This window comes from Thamnophis sirtalis, unplaced genomic scaffold (genome assembly GCF_051295495.1).
Source record: "Thamnophis sirtalis isolate CommonGarterSnake01/CBP01778 unplaced genomic scaffold, rThaSir2_p1.2 scaffold_7, whole genome shotgun sequence".
Classification (NCBI taxonomy): domain Eukaryota; kingdom Metazoa; phylum Chordata; class Lepidosauria; order Squamata; family Natricidae; genus Thamnophis; species Thamnophis sirtalis.
The window spans coordinates 53,163,776-53,172,958 of NW_028261387.1; positions in this window are offsets into that span (position 1 = coordinate 53,163,776).

Below are 9,183 nucleotides of genomic sequence, written 5' to 3' on the forward strand. Positions count from 1 at the left end.
GAAAATTTGAAAAAATTTAACCTTCAATCATCTTGTTTGCTTGATTTGCATTTATAAATCACAGTTTATTTTGATTGTATTTATAAATCACAGTTTTTTTGATTGCAGTTCGAACCAGAGATTGTGGTTTGTAAGAGATGGTTTAGTATGTCATATAAATGCAACCAATTGTGATTTATTCTATAACCCACATTAAGCAAAATATGGATTAACATAATGTGTGAACTCAGTCTGAGTAAAACAATCTGCAACAAGTGTTTTTTGTAGATGCAGCCTAAGGCAAAAAATATGAAAAAACTATTAACAATCTTTGCTTTGGAGAGTCTTTATCAATTGTTTTAATATATAAAAGTATAAATGGGCAAAACATTATGAATAAAGTAATTATTCCTGTTTCAAATATGAAACGGGCTACTTGGAGCAGGCTGCATTTCAAAAGTGTTGCATCAGGAAAGCAAGTGTTCCAAATCTGAGGTACAGGAGGTCCTGAATTAGGTTGTTATCTTTAAAATTATATTTAATTAGCAAACCTGCATCAAACTGAGCACACGCTGTATCTGGATTATGCACCTGAAAACCTGATTTGTTGCTTTATTCATTGTTTTCTAGACTGCTCAATAGCCAAAGGTCTTTGGGTGGTTTATACTAAAAATACAATTTGAATAAAAATAAATAAATAAAATCAAATAACATAAAAACAAAAACACTAGTAGGTGCACAAAAATAATTCAAAGAAATAGAATTAAAGTTCAATTGAAGAGCCTTGGGGGAAAAAAACGTCTTTATCTGGAACTAAATGATGCAAACGGGGTGCCAGTCTAGCTTTCTTAGGAAAAGATCCATAAATTGGTATCCACCATAGAAAAAGTTCTCTCCCTTGTAAAGACCTGTTGGAGGAGACCTAGAGAGCCTCATGGGATGACTTTAAGGCCTGGGATACATATGAGAAATAACCTGAAGTACAGACACCCATTAGGACAGGCAGGGCACCATTTGGCTGGACAGACCTGCCACCCATAAACAGGATTTCTGTCTTGTCTATACTAAGTCTCAGTTTATTGGCCATCATCTAGTCCATTTCTTGCCAACCACTAGTTTAGAACACCAAGTACCTCACCTGGTTAGATAAAAAGGAGAGGTGGAGCTGAATGTCATCTGCTTATTAATGACTGACATATGCTCATCTTACACTCTCCCAGCAGTCATATGTAGATCAGTGTTTCTCAACCTCAGGAACTTTTAAGATGTGTGGACTTCAACTCCCAGAATTCCCCAGTCAGAGCAGAAGTTGAAATCCACACATCTTAAATTTGCTCAGGTTGAGAACCATTGATGGAGGTATTAAAAAACATAGCTGAGTTCTGAAAGGTTCAGACAGCCAACCGCCATGAGGCAGAAATCACACAGAGTTGTCGGGAGTTGAATAGCGTATACATTTAATAAATCCTTCTGGATTTCTGGAAATCCTAATGAAGTGGTCAAATAAAATGGAATCATTCTAGTACTGTGTGCTTCCCAACTCTGATAGTTCTAGGAGAATATCAATCAATGCTATTGAAAGCCACTGAGAGGTCCAAGTCATCCTACAGGATGACTTCCTTTTCCATAATCAAGCCTGAAACCAGACTGAAATGGATCTAAAAAGTCAGTTTCACCTACTAAAGTCTGGAATTTATAAACTACCACCCACTGAAGCACTTTGCCACATTGACAAAGTAGCACAATCTACAATGAGAACTTGGCAACTGGGAGGCTGTGAAATAGATATGCTCTAACTGATATATGGTATATGAAAACGAAACACTGCATTGATCAGTTATTGGAAACATAGGAAGAAAGGGATTTGGATTCAGTCATTTTAAAAGCAAGGTATATAAATAGGACAAAATAATCCCAATCTAGTGAAAAGGGACTATATTCAGCCCTTGGTGCTAGATCGTTTCACACTGCAATCCAAAAGGAAACCTCAGAAGACACAGTCACCTTGCCTGGTTGGTTGCTTGCTTGCTTGCTTGCTTGTTGCTCATCAAGACCTTCAGAGCCAATTCTGAGAGGTAGGAGAGGCGCTAGTTACATTTTGATTTGGCAGTCATACACTTATCATTGCCACAGGATATCCTTTACACTTATTTCTCTGGTCTTATTTCTTTGAGAGGGCAAGCTTCACTATCCATAAAATAATCATAATCTGCAAATATCTCTGAAAACATTAAAGATATATTAAAGAGGGGTTGTTCTCTTCTTGCAAAGCAAGATTTTCAAACTGAATCCTAACAATACAGTAGTATTTTAATTTAGAAGCCTCAGATTTCAATAGGGTACTCTATGATGAATATGTGTCATTTAATTACCTTCAAATTCAAGAACAGTACCATAGAAGCAGGCTATAAAATTCACTTCTGGCAAAATATTTTTAAATTGTACTGTTGTGGCATATTCTGTCTACCATGGAAGAAAATAATATTCCAAGATAATTTTTTGTTAAAAAATATTTATTTTTAAAAATACAATTGTTCTGTAAGTCTTCTTGCACATACATATTAACATGATTTACTACAACGTTTAAAACAAACCTACATTATTAGACAAAGTAAATCCCTCAATCAGTTCTTAAAGAAAATATTTAACACTTTCCCCAACTCTTGTAAAAAGAAAGAGTGCCATAACTTTTTTCTTGCAAAAAATCTAATAATAGAAAAAAAACAGACTGATTTTTCAAGGAACTTCATTATGTTAGGATGTGCAGTAACTAATATATCATTTTTTTAAGCAATTAGGCCTCCAAACTGTGCATGAGAAATGTAAGATTAACCTTGCAAAGCTCTGAATCAGATTTGGTAATTAAAATTATTATTGAAGATACATATTTTTCTCTTTTCTTATAAACACCTTAAGATTATAAAAGTCTTCCTAATGCCTTCTCTAAATATGCTTGTATTCAAGAAAATAACACTGAAAACTTACTTAGAACTTTGGCTATTCATGCAATTTTATTATATATTAACATTATTTTACGCAATGGTAATATACTACATATATAAAACGTATAGGTTTTCATTTTTTTAAAGGAACAAGAAGCTACACTTCCCTAGATAAATTCACTTGAGTCTTGTGGCAAAAGGCTGAACGTCTGACAAATATTAAGAAATCCTTAATATTTTCAACCCATCCCATAGATGTACCAACATGGGTATTGCAGAATACATCCAAACCCATGAGAATTTACCTAAGGGCATAGGATGAGGGAAGAGAAGCTAGAACTGATTTTTATATCCTTTAAAGGCCCCACAAAGGCCACAGGAAGCTGTGAAGGTTTTCTACTAGGCAATTGCACTAAGAAAAAGCTCAAGAACCTGGCCTTACCCACTCTCATTCTTTCTGGACTAACCATCATAGTGGATTATCTTCTCCAAAATTAAGATAATTCCACTTTTGTCTGCAATATATATGCTGGGCAAAAATAATCACTGAAATAGAAAAGAACAAAAACCAAGTGCTGTACATGTTTGTAAACTAAAATGGCAATTGCAGGAACATTAGCAAATACCAGAGCAAATCGAACAAAGTAGCTTTCATTCATCAACATAAGCCAGAGATTCCATAGCAGGTTTCATGATTACCAATCCCTTACAGAGAACTCCACTAATTGCAGTTGCAGTGTAGGTACTAGCCAAACAGCATTCTAGCAGAAGCATTTGTGAAGCACTTGAAGTACTTCAACAATATTTAATTGTGTCAGCTTTCATTTCTGAAAAATGCTTGTTATATCAACATATACATCAAGGCCTAGTCTAATTTCTTCAACTCCTCCACCACCTCGATTTTCCCTTGTATATTCTTACAACATGCATGAACATGTCAACTGTGAATAGAAACAATATTAAAAAAAATCTCTTCACAACCACTGTGTGTACATAAAATCATTTGGTAACTACATTAAAATACAAACATTGTTACTGGATTTAGAAGAAGAGGCTTTCTCATACACGTTTTAGCAAGTATTTTGTTATTCTAATATTTCTAGTATTTAAAATCCTGTGCAGCTGAACAGAGAGATACCAAATATCAACTAAACTTAAAGCACTACCAAAAACAAAATATTGCAGCTTAAAGGATCTATTGGAAAACTTTGTTACTTCTTCCCTAATTACACAAGGCATACTAAAGACAGTTTTTATTTAAAGACAAAAAATAAAACAAGATATGAAGACAGTTTTAAAATAAAAACTTCCAGTTATTAATGCAGTGCACAAGTAATATTAAGGAACTTGCTCCATATCAGACTTTAAGATGGCTTTGAAATGGGATACAGTAAAATTGGGACAAGAATAACTGGGTATTCAGTTATAATTGAGGGCCACAATGAAATCTATTTATTTATATTTCACATTTCTTTCAAGAGTCCAAAGCGGCATATCTATTGGACCTTCCTCTCAATTCCACTTATCAACCTCATATTACCTTAAAGCTGTGTTTCTGGTCTTCCTAGTACATTGTGACTGATCGTGGATTAGTAAAATCTTTGGTGAAATCCAGATTATTATTTTTCTAATAATCTCTGCAAAATGATTCCAAATTAAGGCTCACACTGAAGAATGCACTAATTATAAAACTTTGGAGGTTTATCATTACACAGAAATCTTATTTTGAGCCAATGTTTTTTCAACAGCATGAAAATAAATGATAGTAAACCAATTAAATAAAATATTTCATTTGCAAATGTAAAAAAGCTGCTTCAAGCAAAGATACATTCATATGATAACAACTATTTCAACCATTCAGGTTATTTATATGACAGACACAGTTGTATGAGTGATGCTACCCTTTAACTCATCATTAGAAAATTGGTTTAAGATACTTTTGGAGAAAATGATGATAGCTTCAAAATTATGTTTTAATAAATAGAGAAATATGACACAATGATCTATAGTATTAGAAACCCTGAATGTGCAACTCATTTTAAAAACTGCAGCCATAAAGTGCAGTACCTTTCAATCACGTTTAATAAAACAATCTGAATATCATTACAATTGTTTAACTCTACAAAATATTGCCTTAGGTATCAATTTCTCCAAGCAATAGAATTAGCTTCATCACTCTGATTAATAACATTGCAAAGCATTGTAAGAGTGATCTGAAAAGAAAACTCTTAAACAATGCTCAGCAACTACCATATCATGGCAGCAGTTCCATAGTCTGACATATGTTCAGATTTTGTCAAGATCAGTCAAGTCTTGATAGTAGCATTTTGAGCTACTTTCAGAAGCATTTTTTTCTGGAAATAAAAAGCAAATAGCTATTCAAAGAAAAAGTCAAGATACTCTTAGCATTAGTGCAAATCCTAATTAATGAGTCTAGAGCAGGAGCGTCAATCTAATGGCCAACGGCTAGATGCCGTTGAATAGGCCATCCCAGCTCTGCGAAGGGAAAAAAATGTCACGATATGTCACGTGACGGCAACGTGACATGAGTTTGACATGTGTGATCTAGAGAAGTTTTCCAACCATAGTTTCCTAGGCTGCATTGAGTGAAGACAAATTGTCTTGGACTGCATATAAAATACATAATATAATTACTGTATATAAATAACAAAGTTCATTTATTTTTTAATATTTATTATTATCTTATGGGTTTGCCAGGGACCACATACAGCCAGCAGACTGGTCACATCACATCTGATCTAGAGCCATAAAACCAGCTTTATCACTTTTAACTTCTTCAAGATGGCTATGTTCTATAACATATTCATATTTATTAAAATCAGTGGGACTCAAGTAAACAATACACCAGCTTGACTCACTCACTGATAATTACTGATAGTCAATGCCGGTTTTTATTTTGAAAAAGTACTCTAGCCCTTAAGACCTATACCTCACTTTTTTCCAGTACCATGAGTATTATCCTAATGCTTCTTTCTAAACAAAAATTTGGAAATATCAACAAGCTCAAGGAAGTATTTGGTTATTAAATTAAAATGTTACTGATTTACATTCACAAAACATTAGCATGACAGCAAAGGAGAATTAAAAGTTCTTTGGCATTTCCTCACATTAATATTTACTTTAGGACCTCTCACAATCTGTTTTCATACCAGTTACGAGGTGGAGAAGGGATATTTCACAAATGTAGTTTGTGAAAGATAAAATTTTCACTGCTTACATTAATTCTTGAAAAGTAATATCCAATTTAGTATTCCCTTTAAAAACATAGAGCTCTAACAAGTATAATCTGGACAGGCTATTGAGATCTTTTGAATGAATGATTGTTTATATGTGATTACATATAAAAATGCAATAGAAGAGTAGCAAAAATTTTATATAATGAATTATTTAGGAGTCTCAACATTTGTCCAAACGCTAACTGATTAGGTAAAAACCTATGAATATCAATTCATGCTAACATATACAATAATATTGTAAAGATAAATGTAGAGATCATTGTTTTCTCTAATTATCAGATAAAGAAAATACAGCATTAAGAAAAGTTAATAAAGTACCAGATATTTCTTAATCAGTAATCATATCTAAGTAAGATATCATCTGACTAATGTGTTTGTTAACATGATCTAGAAGCTGAAAACATGAAAATGTTTATTATCTAACACAATTAAAGAAATCATACATGAAAAGCAAAATAAAATCTAGATCTGGAAATTAAAATATTCTATATTATCTGGGGTGTAAAATGGAGGTTAACCCTTTACTCTCTCTCTACCTGCATTTCCTCCATCCTCGATAGTCAGAGTGGAGTTTTCACATTTACTAAATGTGCGTTTGGAAAATAGCAATGAAGTATCTAGGTGAACAGTTGCAATAGAACAAAAGATTTATACAAAATGTAAGCATATGAAATTAAAAAAAGAAAATAGCAGGTCTACTGGAAGTAGACCAGTATAAAGTATCTCTCTAAATAAATCACAGAAAAGTTTGCAACTGGGAATGTGGTGGGTGTTTTTTTTTAATATAGAGGGAAGCTTCTCTAGGTAATGCAGCTATGTATTGGCTATTATCTTCCATACCAAATATAGTAGCCACCTCCCGTTCTGGCTCCCAAAGCTCATTCTTAAATAGAAAATAATTTATTGATGATGAAGCAAGAAGAGAGAAATTCAAATTTTCTCTACACCTAAATCTCCCATAAAATAAAAAGACAGTTCTGTTAAGTCACTAAAAACGGAAACGCTATACCTAGATCTTAGCATAAGAAGGCCAGTGGTTTATAGCAGAACATTTTTTTCTGAGAAAAAATTCTATTGGGACTAGCTTGTGAAACTAGGATAAACAAACTACTTTCAGGATGATCTAAGTTTTGGTTCACTTGCAAACCTAAATACATGTATTATTACCAGTTGCTCCTTGTACGACATAGGAAAGGACAATGCTGGAAAAGGGAGACTCCCAAGGAAAGCAGAAGCCATTCAGGCCAGTGTTTCTCAACCTTGGCAACTTTCAAATGTGTGGACGTCAACCCCAAGAATTTCCCAACCAATGCTGGCTGAGAAAGTCTAGATGTTGAAGCATCCATGCAAATGGTTCAGTCCATCAGATATTATTTTTTTAACATTTAATTAAAATCTGCCAGTCCTTTCTAAGAATGCAAGTTATCTACTTTTTTGTTTATTTTTACTTATGCATTTTGAAGCTGAAGCTTAAATATTTTGGCCACCAAATGAGAAGCGAGGACTCATTGGAAAAAACCCTGATGTTGGGAAAGATTGAAGGCAAAGGGGGAAGGAATCAGCAGAGAATGAGATAGTTAGATAGTGCCAGCAACACACTGAGTGTAATTTTGGAAGGACTCCAGGAGATAGTGGAGGACAGGAGACCTGGCTGCTGTAGTCCATGGGGTCACAAGGAGTCAGACACAACTTAGCAACAACAAATCCCACCTTTATAATTTTTACGAAGAATCAACAAACCTTGAAGTAAGTTGGCCTGAGAGAGAGAGACTGACTGGCCCAAGATCACCCAATTGGTTTTAATAGATAAGGTGACACATCCTGCTTTCTAGATTTCTAACCACTAAACCAAACTGACTCTCTCTTGCTATCTGCCATCAATGTTTTGCATGTCTATACTGAAATAGATCAACATATACTCAATTAGGTACAAGAAGAGATAGGAGTGGGCCTTTTGAATCCCTGCCTGGTCAAGGACGCCAAATACAGTTTAATGCAGACAAATCAGCAAATGTCTCCTACTTTAGTCTGTTATGTTATCCTGAGGCACTACTGCATACCAATCAACTTCTGAGGCCTGTTCAGAATAAGTATATGAATCAAAACCCACAGGTTGATCGCCCTTTTCAAACCAAGCCCACCTCGACAAAGAAAAAAGGATTATAATGCTTTACTGATATCTACTTCAACTTTCTAACAAGCTATTGAAGCGACAAGATTTAGAGTGTTTTCTGAAATATAGCAGAGCCTGAATATAAATATTATGTAGAAAGAGTGAATCTTCTTTAAATTCAACTGAGGGATAACTACTATTAGTGGTGTTAGATCTATCCATTTTACTTTCACTTTCTAGGCCCCCAAATAAGCCTCCCACTTTAGCAAGTCATCATTATGTTACCATATGTTTGCAAAGAAGTCTCAACTACCATCATGCTAAAGTTGTTATCCAATAAATATCTTCCCACAAGATTAAGTACAGGCTAAAACCTCATTTTACTCCTTTTAGATTTCAAACAGCATGTGCCACTTTGTGCTTACCCCCTCTAGTTTCAAACATTTAATCAAAATACTTTCTAATAATGGCACACTTCTAATTTTAAAGGCTTGAATATTCAAAACTTCAATCTACTTATATTTCAAAGAACACCTAGATATGCAGGTGGCCAAGAGAAGGTATGTCTCTTTCCCTCTTAAAGAGGGAGAAAGAACAAACCATAAATGTTCACTCCCCAAATGTCACACTTACATACAATATTAACAAGAAGCAAGACAAAAATAACCCACTGCATGTCAAATAAATGCTTATTAATTCAGTGCCACCATAAATCCACTGCCAGTTTCTTTAATTAGTTCAATCTGCTAAATTGTTTATTAAACAACAAGGGATTTGCTTTTATTTTTCCTGACTTGGCTTATCAAATATTAACACCTTTAAATATTTTGGGAAGATCAAAGCAATTCAATCCATGATCTATGCAGAACTATGCCATTCAAGCATACATAAT